Raw genomic sequence first — 16,299 nt, 5'->3', positions numbered from 1 at the left:
GTTTTTTGGTTAAATTCGTATTCACTGTTTTTCAGTGTTACGGCACTGTAAATATTATTTACCGCTGAGCCAGTAACGTTCTAATTATTTTTCCTTTCTGTCTGACGGTTTTCCTGGACTTAACAATAGCTTCTGCTTTAACATGCTTAGTTTTCCTTGTTCCGTCGTGCTGAATCTTTCCCGTAGACTTTCAGTACAGTTCTTGGCAGGCTTGTCAGAGTCCCGTCCTATTTTCCTGGAGCTTCCACCCTCCTGCTTGAATCAGACTGACGCCCCCTAGGCTCGCGAGTCAGCCAGGTCCCAAAGCTACCTTCTTCTTCTCCCCCTCCCCTCCCCTCCCCTCCCCCTTCCCTCCTCCCCCTTCCCTCCCCCTCCTTCCCCTCCCCCTCCTCCCTCTCCCCCTCCTCCCCCTGTGCCTTTCACTTCTGTTATTAGATCCTTGCTTTTCAAAATCTTACTTTTTGGGACTTCCCTGGTGGCACAGTGGTTAAGAATCCACCTGCCAACGCAGGGGACATGGGTTCGAGCCCTGGTCCAGGAAGATCCCACGTGCCGCGGAGCAACTAAGCCCATGCGCCACAACTACTGAAGCCCATGCACCTAGAGCCCGTGCTCCACAGCAAGAGAAGCCACTGCAATGAGAAGCCCGCGCACTGCAATGAAGAGTAGCCCCCGCTCGCTGCAGCTAGAGAAAGCCCACACGCAGCACCAAAGATCCAATGCAGCCAAAAATAAATAAATTAATAATAAAAATAAGTTAATTACAAAAATAATTTTTTTTTAAATCTTACTTTTTAGTTTAAACCCTTGTTTAGGTAAACTTCTCCTCCAGAAGTTTACTGAGAAAACAGTACATGAGTGATAAATTGTTTTAAGTCCTTGCAGTTCTGAAATGTCTTTATATTGCCTTTCCGAGTATAAATTCTAGGTCCCAAATCATTTTCTTTTAGAACTTTTCCCTTGGAAAGTATTGCTCCTTTTCTTCAGGCACCCAGCATTGCTGGCAAGAGGTCTGATACCCGTCTGATTCTTTTTTTTTTTTTCTTGGAAATTACTGGAATTTTATTTGCCTCAGGCTTATGACTTGCAACCAAAGACATTGTTCAAAGAAAGCAAAGATTAAGTACACTTTAGGGAGAAGGAGACAATACACGTTGGTAACAGGAGATCAGGTTGACAAAAGAAGCCATCCATTACACTATATAGATTCTTTTCTCTTGAAATAATCTGTCTCTCTAGAAACTTGTAGCATTTTTTCCTTATGAATTCTGAAAGGTCAGGACACTATGTCTGGGTGTGGTCTTTTCTTATACTCTCTGTGCATTTTTTTTTTTTTTTTTTTTTTAAGGCTGTCTTCTGGCTGTGTCTCCTTCGGCTGTGTTCTCAAATAGCAGAAGGTCTCTGTGCATTTTAAGCTTTGCAGTTCGAAGATGCAGTCTTCCTTCAGCTCTGGGAAATTTTCCTCTTGATTTCTTAGATAACTTCCTGTTGTACTTTCCTTTACTTTCTATTCTGTTCTTTTTATGGAATTCCTATTAATCTGACATTGAACTTCCTGGAATGTTGTTCTAGATCAAGATACTTTTGTATCCTGTGAATATTTTTTCCCTATATTTTGAAAGATTTCCTTTTCATATTTTCCAGCCCTTCTCCTGAATTGTTAATTTCAGTATTCATATTGTTAACTTCTAAGAGCCCAGTTTTGTCAGCTTATTTCATGCTTCATGGACACAGTATCTTCAGAATCTCTCTGAAGATGTAAGAATTTTTCTGTAAAGCTTTTCATTTGCCCGAATCTTTTTTCCCATGATGGAGTCTATTTTCTCTTTATTTCAGTCTCTGTCATACTGTTGGTTTTCCTCAGATGCCCTATGATAGTTTTTTCTTTTTGCCATTTGTAATCAATAATAATAGCCTCCTTTTAGGAGCGAGGCCAGGGGTTTGCCTGGGGTTCTGCAGAACTTCCTGACCCTCTGTGTGCTGCGAGTGTGTTGTGGGCAGCTGACTGGCACAGGACCTTCAGTGGGTCCCCTAATTCTCAGCCCTCTTCCAAATCCTCTTGATGCTTGCCGTCCCCAGGCCCAGAGCCTCCCTGGGCTTCCACATTTCCAGTGGTGCTTTCCTGCCCCTATGCTCTAGGCTTCATCTTCTATCTGTCATCATGCTTCTATGAACTGTTTCTGTCTTTTAGAAATTATTTGGAATGAAATCTTTTGTTCTCTAATGATCCTACTCAACAAGAGGGAAATCCCGATTTGAAGTTTAGAAGACATGATACTTTTTTTTAAAGCATAAAACAGTTGCTTTAACCCAAGCCTGGACTATCTGGGGTATGTGTGTGTGTTTAGAAAATATTTGTTGAATTTCCTATTCTGTATCAGTGAACGAGGGAGACATGTTGTCGACCTTGTGGAGCTTACAATAACGTATGTTAAGGGTTATGAGAGGAGAGATGGAGGGTGCCGTGGGACCCATACACCTAGGAGAGTTCACTTGGCTCAGAGGGAAGGCCTCCGGAAGGAAGTGCCGTTTCATCTGGGATCTGATGGCTGAGGAGGAGTTAACCAAAACAAGAGGGTGGGGCCAATCAGATGTATGTTTCAAGTGCAGGGTCAGAGAGAGCCTCAAACCAATAGAAGGGTTTCCTACTGTTGGAGCACCAGGCTGTGCAGCCGCAGGAAATCCCCTGCCTTCTGGGGCCTGGCATTCCCCATCTCAAAAATGAGGAGACTCAATGAGCATGCTCTTTTCAGCTGTAAAAATCAACAAGTTTAAGATTGTTTAAAATTAACTCAAGCGTGGAGATCCATCTCTCCCATAACTGCCCCAATCTGAAACCTATCTCTTGCTGGTGGGAAGCAGGTATTAAGAAGGCTGAAAAAGGCAGGGGAGGGGCAGTGTGGTACCCTGCAAACCTCCCCATTTTCAAGGTGCATTCTCACAGGGACCAGGCTTCCCTTCCCCTGCCAGCTCTGCAGCCGGCACACAGCATCAGCAGCAGCCGGGGTGGGGTGGGGGGACCGGGAGGTGGAGCCTCAGAACATCAAACCCTGTACACGAGGCAGCCAGATGTGCTCCAGAACCAAAAAAAGGTATCAAACAGTTGTCGTCTTTTGTGGGGTTGACTCCTCCCCCACCCCCAAATGATTTAAGTTTCTGAATTCAAACATTGTTTTGAGTGTAGGTGCGGTTCTTTCTGGGTCCATACCCCAGGAGGTTAACAGGCTGTTTCTGATGGTAGAATGATGGATGACCTTCCTCCCTTTTTTTCTGCTCTTTTCTATTTTCCTATTTTTTTTACAATAAGCAAGTATGATTCTAATTGGAAAGAAAACAAAATCTACTTTGATTTATTAAGTCTCAGTCCATATGTTTCTCAATTAGTTTCGTCTGGAAAAAATGGGGACCTTCCAGCTGTGTGGCATAAGGATTAAGTGCATTTGAAATGGCATGACAGCTGAAACTGGACTTTTTTTTTTTTTTTTTTTTGCGGCACGCGGGCCTCTCACTGTTGTGGCCCCTCCCGCTGCGGAGCACAGGCTCCTGACGCGCAGGCTCAGCGGCCATGGCCCACGGGCCCAGCCGCTCCGCAGCACGCGGGACCCTCCCGGACCAGGGCACGAACCCGCGTCCCCTGCATCGGCAGGCGGACTCCCAACCACTGCGCCACCAGGGAAGCCCTGAAACTGGACTTCGGTAGGGTGAAAAGTTAATTGTATTTTACAGCAGTTGTTTGGACTAGAGGGTGGGTAGTGGTGGCCAGAATTTATTCATGCACATACTCCTTTCAACAGATAGCCATCAGTTACCAGCTGAACAAGTTACTCAGGTGATCTGTGTCTGGAATTTCCTCTTGTGTCAAGTGGAAAAATTAAATATACCTACCTCATAGGATCCTTGTCGAGATTAAATGAGGTAATTTATATAGAGCAGTTAGAACATTATCTGGCATGTGATAAACATTCAGTACAAGTTTTTGTTACTTTTGGATTTCCTTATTTTAATAAATGTCTCATAATATGTACAGAATGCTCATAAATTAGGACGGAGCTTTTGCTTAAGAAGCTCAAATTCTAGCAGCAGAATAAGATCCGTCCAGAAATAAATATGTCTCAAAGGAGAAAAGGTAAGTTTCTTAAGGGAAACAGATAAAGTACTAAGGAAATTCAAAGGGAGAGAGCCCCTCCGGACTGGGAATGAGGGGGTGGGAGTTAAAGGCAGCTTTGGGGCAAAGGGGCTGTGTGAGCCCTTCAGACCAGCCCTGCACGCTGAAGCTGCCAGAGTTTCCTTTATCCTCAAATGGAGCCAATCTTGCTGGCTGTGAAGATCTGCCAAGTTTCCTGCAGGGAAACATTTAAAAGGCAGTAGAGTAAGGGACTTAAGGGTACAGGCCTGGCCCCAGGCAGCCTGGCTTGGAGCACAGACTCCGTCACTTACTCCAGGGACCCTCTGCGAAGGCCAGTCAGCCTCTGCATGCATCGGTTTTCACAACTGTAGGATGAGACCGTGAGTAACACTTCCTGTAGCTGCTGCGGGTAAGGATGCCATCCAGTGGGGTTTACAGCACAGAGCGTGGCCCCAGTCCATAGAGTGTATCATCTGCCGTGGTCAGTAGTGGAGAAAGTGAGTGTGCTGGTGTTGTCACAGTTCTCTCTTCGTGGCTTCTGTCACAGATGGACAGTTCTTCAGTCTGCAGGGCAAGTGTTACAAAATACATGTTGTCTAGGAAAACGCTATCTTTGTTTTTATGAATGGGCTCCTTACTAGTATTTTTGTTCAAGTAACAAAACGTGCTTCAGAGCACTGAGGGTGATGTCAGTAGGCTGACCTGTCAGGACACGGGCTTCATTTCCTCACGCCCACTCACACTTCTGGAATAAAGGCCCAGCCAAGCAATGCCCCACCTCCAGGCCCCCAACGCTGAGTGTCACTGCGAGCACACAAGAACACGCCTGACAGCGCTCCGAGGCTTTGTTCCCTACTCATCCTGACGTTCTAGAGAAACACGGGGCCCTTCTCTGGCTTCCCGACATTCTTGACCTTATTCATTGTCACGTCATCCTCCGGGCAGAGGGTGGTGACAATGAGTCAGAATTAGAAAATAATGTCTTTTCTCTAGGATGTGCCAGCTGATTTTACGAGTATTTTTGAACTTGTAGTCTGTGCCAGGCACTTAAGCCACGCAAGAACCTTGAAGAGTGAATGCGGTTGTTACTCTCATTTTACATTGGGAAACCAAGGCCCAAAGAAGTTAACTTGCCCAAGGTCCCACACAGGTAGAAGGTCCAGGGACAGGTCTCTTCAGGCTGCTGACTGCTGCTCTCCATGGGTGACCAGACTGGTGTTCTTTTTATTCCACTACAGTCTCAGACCAACTTGTGGGAAAGCCTTCAGCATGGCACACTCCCTCCTAATATATAGCCTATTTGCTTGGACCTTTTCTGATTAACATCCAAGTTTTCTGAGAACTAATTAAAATTCTTGTTAAATTACAAACTACCACAACCTTCCTCCCACCTATAAATAGCTTCTTTCCCAATAGAGCTGTAGTCCCAAGTAGCTTTAAAGCAAATCAGATCTGCACCATTGGGGGGAGGGGCGGTTGAAACCCAGACTTGTTTCAGGCCACACAGTATTTTGGTAGAAAAGCAGGTAAGCACCCCTCTTACCTAGTAGCCAGAAGTGTTTCCTATTAGCTAACAGATTGACTACCTTTCCCCATCTCAGGCCTGGTTGAACCCAGGAAAACTCTCCTTCCCCACTGGTTTTAAGAAGTTTAGCCCGTTTTTCAAAGTGGAGATGATCCCGTGTAGAACTAAAGGCCAGGCTCGGTGGATTAACCATCTTGGAAAGTAGCACTGGCAGTTGTGGGCACGTTGGCCTCAGCAGGAGTTAAAAGACTCAGTTTCCAAGTCTGGCCTTTTCGTCTTGAGCTGTGTGACCTCGGGCATGTCACTTATCTTCTCTCTGTTTCGTTTTCCTATTCAGGAAAAGGAGATTAATAATGCAGTTCCCTGGGGACCTGATTCTCCTCAAATGAGAATCAAAGGAGATTAGGTACAACAGTAAGAGCCGCCATCTATCATCACTCACGTGCCAAATACTTTCAGTTCCCTTATATGTGTTATTTCATTCTCACTGTCCTAAAATGGAGGCTCTAGTGTCGCATTAAAAAAGAAAGAAAAAGTTCAGAGGAGTTAAGTCACATAGGATTCAGATCTACATCCCTGGCTCCCAAAGTGATGCTCATAATCACTATACGTATCACATTGCTTCCCACTATACACCAAAGCAGAGAGGCTTTGTCTTTCCTATCGAGTACTCTACAAATGCAAGAGATTAATTATTATCTCTAGTAACCACTGCTGCTCCATGTTAGTCCCTTAGGACAGTTAAATTCTCTTGCTGCTTTGTCTTATCTAGTAGTTTATGCTGCCTCTTTCCATGTCCCCAGGACTTGTTCAGTGAATTCTTGGGGTTTTTCTCCCAGAGAAACAGTTCAGCTCTACCAGAAAGGGGGTTGAAGGAGGCTGAGCGGAGCCAGGCATCTTGAGCAGAGGCCTTGGACCCCTCCAGGGTTCCTCCCTCCCTCAAGCGTGTGGTCAGCCAGCTTGTAGTAAACTTCCTTGTGTTGCATTTGTTGACAAGCTCGTCTGTCACTGAATTTTAGAAGTGGCCAGCTTATCGTAAGCTTCCTTATGTTGCATTTGTTGATAAGCTTCTCCGTCACTGAATTTTAGAAGTGGAAGACACCAAAGCCCTCATTTCATTGATGGGGAAGCTGAGGTCCAGAGAGAGAGATGACTTGCTTGAGGTCAATCATTCAGTTAAGAGTGTGACCAGGACCGGAACCCAGTTCCCCAGGCAACAGACTAGTGCTCTCTGAGCCTTTGGAGTGGGCACGTGGCATCTCCCCCAGTGAAGGACAGACTCATGCACTCTGTCCAGCATGCACCTAGGAAACTTTAGGGAGAAATTCGACAACTTGGAAAATTGAGAAGGAAGAAGGAGATGGGGGGAGGGACGGAGTTGGGGTGCAGCTCCCCACCCTAACTAGTGGCTCATACACCAAAGAAGTGAATTAGACCACAGCACGGCAAACTAGGTAAGCCCACGGTCAGCTGTGACTAAGAGGCAAAGGGATTTATGCCGGGAGCCCTGGCCCAGGGAGTGGATAGGAAGCCTTTTGTCACTATGGCTGCAGTGTTGAAAATGGAAGGAAGGATGTTAGGCAAATGTGCCGGCCCGGGATGCAGTTACAGCCCCCGCAGCTCATTGTCCAAAGGAAATGGATCTCTCCTGTGGACGGAGAGGTGGAAACTGAGCAAGGGAGCTGAGTGGTTGACATCATCAGGCTGAGCATTGGGTTACAACAAATGGGGACTTACTTGGCCCGAGACGTGGGAAACACCCACTAAAACCTTGAAGTGCATTTCATTTAGGAGACGCGGAGAGAGGGAGAGAGAGAGAGGGCACGAGAGATCCTGCCTGCACCCCTGGCCCGCTCTGCTAATCTTGCTTACCCTCGGAAGGGAGGCGTTCTGAATGCTGGCTTCTTAAATTTGACCTTCCCTTCTGACTGAGGACCACTGGACTTTGAAGGAACTCTCTGCTCTTGTAAGTAGAACTTCCTTCTCTGTCGCCACCCCCAGGGAGAAGCAGACTTGGAGGTAGGGCTCTCTGGAGAGCTTGCTTTCTAGCCTGTTGGTCACAGAGTGTCTATTTTTTTATATTATGATTTATTGCTTTGAAATTAATGGCTTTGTCTGAAACTGCCTAGGGCTAGAGTCTGAGCCTCAAGGCTCGCAGATGGGCTCCAGTCAAATGCTGTTTCACTTTGTTACCCAAAGAACTTTGACAGAGTACTTGGAACTTCGAAAGCAGCTCCTTGCCCCAAATATAAGCGAGGAAATAAGTCCTCCCTTAGAAATTGGTGTTTGGAAAATCTTTATTAATTTGTTTTTCTGATTACCAAGGTGGTACCAAAAAATCTTAAACATTGTAGAGAGAAATATCTCTGCAAATGAAAATTCCCTATAATCTTCCCCTCTTCAATGTAACATCGGCATTTTAAATTTAAGATACAGATACAATTAGATTTCATGAAGTTACCTCAGCACTTGTGCCCTGATGCCTCAGTGGCTGCATAGGAAACTCCAAGATCGAGATCTTCAACTTTGGCTTTGTGATCTTTTTATTGCTTCCTTTAAAAAATGTGTTGTTTATTCCTAGAAAATAAACAGAACGTGTAAGTCTTTGGGCGTTTTATTTGTTGGCTTCTGTGTTCAGGATTTGAAACCGAGGGAGCCACTCTGTGCAGAGAGGAAGGGAGGGGGCGGTACCAGTGGGTGCCGGGCTGAGGGTTCTCAGGTGGCTTGAGATACAAGGCTTGCAGGTGCTGTGTGTGCTCCATCTAGCCTCCTAGCAGGTAAAAATAGTTGAAAAAAATCACAGTTAAAGAAGACAGCCTTCAGCTTTAAAAAAACAAGAGCCACCACATAATAGAAGGGCCACCCAAGGAAACCGTGGAAGCCTGGGCAAGTGTTTCACTCTCCGGGCCTCAGTTTCCTCATTTGTACCTAAATGAGGGGTGAAACTAGATGAGCGCTTTACAGTTGACCCTTGAGCAACATGGCTTTAACCTGCGAGGGTCTACTGTTCTGTGGATGTTTTCCAATAAATACATGCTACGGAACTACATGATCTGCAGTCGGTTAAATCCATGGATAAACCCATGGATGCGGACCCATGATCTAGGTGGCCGACCGTAAAGGTTATACTCGGATTTTCGACTGCATGGTGGATTGGTGCCCCTCACCCCTGTGTTGTTCAAGGGTCAGCTCTGTTCCCAAGTTCAGTTTGAAGTGAACCACTGAAATCTCCTTCCCCTTTGAGGAGACCCCTTAGGGCTTGAGGAGCAAAATGCCCTTAGTTTTCAGGATCCTGGAATGGGTGAATACTGGTGCCTCTAGGAGAATTAAAAAGACGTCATAAAACAGGCAATATTAAGTTACTTCTGAGTTGAAAGTGTTGTCAGGTTTTGTGTTTCTGAAGGAGAAAATCTCAGTGTGGTGTGCACGCACACCGGGGAGGGAGGAGAAAAAAGAATGAACTGTGCTGAGCACCTGCTAAGGGCCAGGCCCCGTGTTACGCTCATCCTTTCACGTAACACCAGGTGGTCAGTATCATCATTCCCTAACTCCACCCACAGGGTAAATCTCCACTATACGTTCCCATATTATTGGGAACTCCTTCCTAGTGTTCACCTGAGCTGTGAGAGCACCGAATCCTAACCACTAGACCACCAGGGAGTGTCATACCTGCGCTGTGCTTACGTGGTTATTGGCGTGACATCAGTTCACTGCTTCCACTAGACCACATGCACCGTCTCCTCTGTCACTGTACCTCCTTGCCTGGTAGAGAACTTGGCGCATAGGTACAGAGAAGACACATCCATTTTAACTTAAAGCCCACTGTCCTCCCTAACTTGGCAAAAGAGAGGCAGAAAAGGAGGGGAAATCTCCTTTTTTGCCTCCCTCCCTCCTCCATCTCACCGAGACACAGCCTGCACTGCTGCAGGGAAAGGGTACCAGAGCCAAAGTACAAAGAAGAGCAAAAGAAGTTGTCAAATCTTGGCCTCTGAGTTTCCAAGTGTCCAGATCTTGGCAACTTAAGGGATTTTTTTTCTCTTTAAGGCCATCAGAGACCCTAGCCCTCAGGAAGATGCAGTATTTAAAACGATATGTTTGGATTAAGATCGCGGTTAACTGGAGGGTTCGTGCAGCCCCTCAGCATATCTGAGAGCTGAAGCATAACTTCTCCAGCAGCTAAGCCCTTTGAAAGTGGGCTGTTGCTGCCAGGGCAGCGCCCCTGGGCGTGGGCAGCAGGAGGGCCCGGGCCTCTGTCCCGGCCTCACCCAGGATCTGGAGCCCCAGAATCTCAAAACTTTGGCTGATTAAAAAAGTCGTCCCTCTTCCTAAGGTGGTGGTGAGGAGGTGATATTCTGGAAGGAAGGTACCTGGTTTGGGTTTTTATTTATGTTTAAATTCGAATGCTTATCCAGTCTGTCGCGCTCTCTAGTTTCCTGCCTGGTCTTTGGCCCCTGTGGGCACTTGCATTTGTGGCCCCCGGGCTGGTTGGTGTCCCCAGTCCCTGTCACTCTAGACAGTCTAGGGTTCGAGGAGAAGTTGAGCCATCTCAGACAGATGACCCCCCTCACACAGCGTGCTCCTCTTCTGAAAAGTGGGAGGTCACAATTATACCTACCTCAGACAGGCGCCCTGAGGACAAGGCAGGATAAAGCTCGTACTGCACTTGGTTGGTCCAAAAATACATGCTCAGGATTAGCTGCGTTATGGTTTCCAGAAAGAGAAAGTCAGCTGACGTCACAGGCACCTGCCCCCTCAGTCGCAGGATGGCATTTGCGTGAGGAGCCTGAAGTTATCTCTGAACTCCTCAGTTTCGACCCCCCCCCATCCCCTACTGGGCCCTGGAGCTGCCATGCTGGCTCTTTAATCCAAACCTCAGCAGTGTTTCCTGTCACCCACTTAAGTGATGAGGCCATAAGCTGAAGTGGGCGCTGTTCTCTTGGGACCCAAGGTCCCTGGCCCAGCCGCTGAAGGAAAAAGGTGGTGGCAGGTGTTACTTTCTGAGTGTGACAAGCGGCTGAGCTCACCCAGTTCACTCTGCTGAGTGCTTTCACGAGGGGCCAGAAGTGATTCCTAAGTGGAGACAGACGTGGAAAATCTAAGGTTCTTGAAAACAAGTCATTAATCACGACCCAAGGCTGAGCTCACTACCTCCTGGAAATCTTTCAGAAATGCCTCATGAAAACTTTGAAAACTGCCCCTTCAAAGAGTGGTTTCTTTGGAAGTTGCAGTCAGCTGCCGTGCTGAGCCATTCCGAATCACAGATGAAGACACATCCGCTCTGACCGGAGGAGGCCAGCATTTCCTAACTTGAAAAGAAGTCTTTAATCTTCCAAGAAATTGCTGGTCTTCAACTTGGCTTTTCCGAACTGAATAATGGATCTTCAAGGCACTAAAGAAATGAAGTATTTGGTTGCTAATGCGTTCTTATGTCCCCGGGAGCTAGGTCAGTAATTACGTTTAGTACTTTATGGCTGTGGTTTCTGACGTTCAGTAAACCTGCTGAGGGCTGATGGGTACCGGAGACGAGGCTAGAGGAACAGGCTGATTAAGAGACAGCCTCTGGCCTGGTGCAGTTCTCAGGGCATCGCGAGGACCGGTGGGTGAGTGAATAATTACAGTGGATCAGCAGCACGTGGACGGAGGTCGTGGTCTTGAGCTGGGTTGATTACCCCCACGCTCCCCTCCATTTCCTGACGCCCAGAGCTTTGCCAGCACTCGTGTTAGGGGGAAATGAGAGCCGCTCCTGCCGAAGCATTCACCCCCAGCACCTTCCTATCCCCCTCGGCTTCAGAGGAAAGAAGGGAGTTCATCACAAAATGCAGCAGCCCCACCTTAGAGGACCCGGAATCTGCTATCCCATGTTCAGTAAGGAATTCTAGGGATGCGTGATTCTGTCGTCTAAAATCACCACTAAGTTTTCTGTTGGTTTGTTTTTATAACATTTATATTGTGGCTTTTTTTTTCAGTTTACAAAATTGGAACATGTTCATGGAAGGAAAAGCGAGGTAGTACAGAAAAACATACTTAAATCATCACCCATGATTTCACTTCTCTGATTTTCAAATAAGGCATGGCGAGGTCAAAGGGCATGACCGTTTTTAGATCTCTGATACACGTTGCCGGTTTGCCACTGGAAAGTGTCAGCCTATATAAGCTTCCATCAGCAGTCCATGCTTATGCCCGCATCCCCTCACCCGCACACTGGCTGCATCTGGAGTTTAGCTCGTTTTAATTTCTCCCTAGGCAGAGTCCCTGTTTGCGTATCTCAGAGGTGCTCGTGTTCTGTGTTGCGGTCCCCGCGGGGGAAGAAACCACTATCTGCGCTTGGTTAGGGGCCCTGGCTTTCCTTTGTACTTTCCTGCACGTATGTGTGAATTCACCCATTGTAAAGAGCCCTTTGTGTTTTCGGTATTATGCGAGGTGCTATGGGCAATACCAAGGTAAGTAAGACTTATAAGTAGCTCACAGCCTAATAGGAAAAAAGGACTCGGTGACTCTTAACACGTGTGATTATGTGCCCCAAGAGAGGGACAGTGCTGTGGAAGGCCTGAGAGAGTAGCTATTAAGCCGGGACTTCGGTTCACTTCAGTAAATCTTTCATGTATTCAGCCCGTGTTTATTGACCACCTCATATCTGCTAGGCACTGGGCAAGGTGGTAGGTGGACAGTGCTACATAGAACAGGCATGGTCCTTCCTCACGTGAAGCTTACATGGACTGATGGTGGTGTTATGAAATAAACAGCATGAGTGATGGATGCGGAGGAGAGTGTAGTTGGGGCAGGTTTGCCTGAGGAGCTGGTGTTTAAACCAAGATAAGGAGTCAGTTATGCCTAGGAGTTGGGGCAGAGGGTGCTGGGGGTGGGAAAGAATACTCCAGGTAGGGAGAGGTGCACAGGTGAAAGGCGCAAGGCGGGAAAGCCTGTGGAATTGGGGAAAGTGAAAGGAGGCAGTGTGGCTAAGGCCTAGAGGGGAAAGGGAGAGAGAAGAGGGTGAAGGTTAGGATCGGGGGAAGGTTAGGAAAATGATGGAGGGGCCTGGTGATGCAGGGGATTTTCCTTCCCTTATTCAGCAGCTGTATACCAGTATATGAGCAAAATTTCTCTGAGTTGGCATAGAATAGTCCTCCTAGTCTGTAATTTTTTCATAAGGGGCAGGAAAAATCTCTTACTCCCAAGGGCCAATGTCTATTCATTGGCTTGCCTATAGTTCCCGTTTCTGATTTCAAATGTGAGCTCCCCGCTGGACTTGGGTTTGGAGACCTGAGTTTGTACTGCTGCTCTGTTATCAACTTGCTGTGTGACCTTAAAGGATCCTTAACTTCTCTGGGCCTCGTTTTCATCTGTCAATGGGAATGATGCTGATCTGATCCCAGGGTCATTGTGAAGATCGAATAAGTATCCTAAACTGCTTTGTAAAATATGAAGTGCTGTAGACATATGAGCTATCATTATTATTTCAATGAAAGATTTCTTATCAGTGAAATAAGAGTTGAAAGTGAAGCATGCCACCAGGAAAGGGCAGAGTGTACCTTCCAGGCAACCCCGAAATGGCCGATTCAGCATAGGTGGCTCTCCTTCAAGAGCTTGTTGTGAATGCTGTTCCTCTTTTCTCTTTCATTTCATCCACTGGGATAAACCACTTCCTTCCTTTCTCCTTCCAACAGAATGGGTTACAAAACAATCCATTTCACGTCTCTGGATTCCAGGACCCATTTGATATAGAAGCCAGAGCATCTGCTTGGAGGCCAAGAGCCTTGTGAGCAGAGATGCTGTGGTTTACTGGGCTTTGGTTCCCGGCAAACATAGATGCCCGGGTGTATATTTAATTGGGTTTGGGGAGAAAGGCAATTACGGGCACAGAGCCACGAAAAACAGTCAACAGTGCAGAAGCGGCCCACACACCACCTAAGCAGGGCAGTTTCAAGCCAAAGCTTTAGGCTTGCTTTTGGATTTTTAAAGGGGAGCATTTTTATTTAAGTAAAAAAAAAAAATTCCCTTAAAAAGTGACATAAATGCTTAGGAAATAAAGTGCACTCTTTTTTCCCTTTCATGAAGCTTTTTTAAAAAATGTGTCTTCCAGCTATTAAAATGATAGGTTGGAAGACCTGTTCTATTTGACCAAAAGAGAAAGTGACAGTAAGTGCAGTTAACTGTCCCATGTAGATAAATGGGTAGTGTGTGACTCAGTTTACCAGCATGCTTTCTCTGCTCTCATTAGTTTGTTGTTGTTTTTGTTTTCTTCATTAGTTTTCCCTAAAGTGATGCATATGCTTGTTGTAGCTAGACAATTTGAAGATGTATAAAGAAAAAGTTTGTAATCTCTCCCCTCTCCCTGCTCCGCATTTCCATCCTTCTGAGATAACCACTGTAATCAGTTTGGTGTATATCTTTCCATATCTTTTTCCAGGCTCCTACGTGAATGGATACTTTGTGTATGTTTGTGGTTTTTATGTTTTGTCACAAGTGGAATTGTACTTTATTACTTTGCAGTTTATTTTTCCCACTAAATAATACATCATGGGTAGGTACAAATTTGATTCACTCTTAAATAACTTCAGGGCTGTAGATCTAGAGGTACCACAGTATATTCAACCATTTCTCCTTTGGCAGATACTCGAGTTATTACCATTTTTTTTTACGAAAACTATTGTTGCGTTAAATATCTATATGTACATATCTTTCTTCACTGGTCCTTTTGTTTTTATAGATTATATTTTCAAAAATAGTATTGCTGGGTTAAAGGGTATACGTACTTGACATTTTAATAGATAAAACTCCTACTTTACAAAGAGTTCTTATAATTTACATTCTCCCCAGCAATATGTGAGTACTTCTATTTCCCTAAGTCTTTACCAGTATTAGATATTCTCTCTTCTTTCCTCCATCTCTCCTTCCTTCCATCTCTATTGTTTTATTTCTGACCAAGCTGATGGGAAAATGGTGTTTTATTTTTGTATATTCTTTACTGCTAGTGAAACTCAACATTGTTTCATGTTAATTGACCATTTCATTTTCCTCTTCTATGAATTTCCTTTGCACATTTTTCTTATGAATTATTTGCCTTTTTCTCAACAAGTAGTAGGAGCTCTTTATGTGTTTATGTATTAAGGATTCCATATGTGTTACAAATATTTTTCCTAATCTATTATATGTTTATTAATTTGTTTCTGTATTTTTCTTCATAGTGTCTGGATTTCTTGCCTTGTTTAGGAATAACTTCCCCACCTCAAAGTTACATAAATATTTTCCTAAATGTTTTTCTAATACTTTTATGGTTTTAATTAATTTAATCCTGAATGTTTAATCCCTTTGGAATTTATGTTTATACATAGCAAGAGGTAGTGATCAAGCCTTTTTCTAGATGGCCAGCACCGTTTATTAAATTAGCCATCTTTTCTATTTTGTGTTGAAACCCATCTTTGTCATAAATAATTTCCTTTATTGTATCTGTTTCTGAACTTGCTATTCTAATCCACAGCTTATTTGTCTATTCTTATGTTAATACTGTGTCTTTTTATTATAATGTCTTTATAGAAAGCTTTTCTTGTAAGACAGATCCCCTATTTATTTTTTATAATTATCTTTACTATTTCTTGGCTAATTTTCTTGAGTACTTATTATTCCATATGAACTCTAAAGTAATTTTTTTTATTCACCCATCCAAAAAAACCTATTGGTAATTCTTATTGGAATTTAATTAGAATTATGTAGTCACTTGAGAAGGATGGCATTTTTGGATAATTAGGCTTTTCTACCCAGGAGCATGCTAACTGGTTTGCAACTTATGTATTCTGTTTCTATATTTTGTTGCTTTTACCTTTAGAATTTCTATATGCATCATGGATGTATTATCTAAAATTAAACAGTATTTCTGTGTTTGCCCTGAATAATTAAAAACCTTACAACATTTAACTCTGATTTCTCTTCCATCTTCAATGTTATTATTGTCAAACATGTAATATTGTCAATATTATCAAATACGTTTTTACCTCCTCATTTAGCTCTGTTTCACTCAATCAGTACTTCTTTAAATTTACCAATATACTTACTAATTTTGCTCACTGTTGATTCTAAAATCTCACTTATTTTCTGTGTTCAATTTCTCTTCTGTTGGAGAATGTTTTTGGAGTTTGTCAATGGTAAACTTGCTCAGTCAGTTTTTGTCTGAAAATGTCTTTTGCCCCCACTCTTTTTTTTTTTTATTTTTTTTATTTTATTTATTTTTGGCTGCATTGGGTCTTCCTTGCTGCGCGCTGGCTTTCTCTAGTTGCAGGTGAGCAGGAGCTACTCTTCGTTGCGGTGTGCGGACTTCTCACTGCAGTGGCTTCTCTTGTTGCGGAGCACGGGCTCTAGGCATGCGGGCTTCAGTAGTTGTGGCTCGCGGGCTCTAGAGCACAGGCTCAGTACTTGTGGCGCATGGGCTTAGTTGCTCCATGGCATGTGGGATCTTCCCGGACCAGGGCTCAAACCTGTGTTCCCTGCACTGGCAGGATGATTCTTGACCACTGCACCACTAGGAAAGCCCTGCCCCTACTCTTGATATTTTAGAATTTTAGATAGCATGTATAATGATTATATGGAAGTTATGTATGCCTCTGTAAAAGTTTTCAACTAAAACAGAAGTAGTTAATGTAAAAAGTGAAAGTCT

At 44.6% G+C, this 16,299-nt stretch overlaps 1 protein-coding gene across 4 annotated transcripts in view; it reads left to right on the top strand.

Moving 5' to 3' along the window:
• The window catches only part of PKIG (cAMP-dependent protein kinase inhibitor gamma), a 100,852-nt gene that overhangs the window by 56,480 nt on the left and 28,073 nt on the right, over positions 1-16,299 (top strand). The window contains exons 1-2 of one of the 4 annotated variants that reach the window (XM_060123549.1): positions 3,559-3,696; positions 7,443-7,617. The exons of 2 other annotated variants lie outside the window; for them this stretch is intronic. The gene's annotated coding sequence lies outside the window, so the exon portion shown is untranslated. Of the gene's footprint in view, positions 1-3,558; positions 3,697-7,442; positions 7,618-16,299 lie in introns of those variants that run through there. One more of the 4 variants, XM_060123550.1, reaches the window with a different exon arrangement.

Source organism: Lagenorhynchus albirostris, chromosome 15 (assembly GCF_949774975.1).
Source record: "Lagenorhynchus albirostris chromosome 15, mLagAlb1.1, whole genome shotgun sequence".
In the NCBI taxonomy this organism is placed as follows: Eukaryota; Metazoa; Chordata; class Mammalia; order Artiodactyla; family Delphinidae; genus Lagenorhynchus; species Lagenorhynchus albirostris.
Note: the sequence above shows the minus strand (reverse complement) of the source record. Positions and strands in the feature narration are given on the sequence as shown.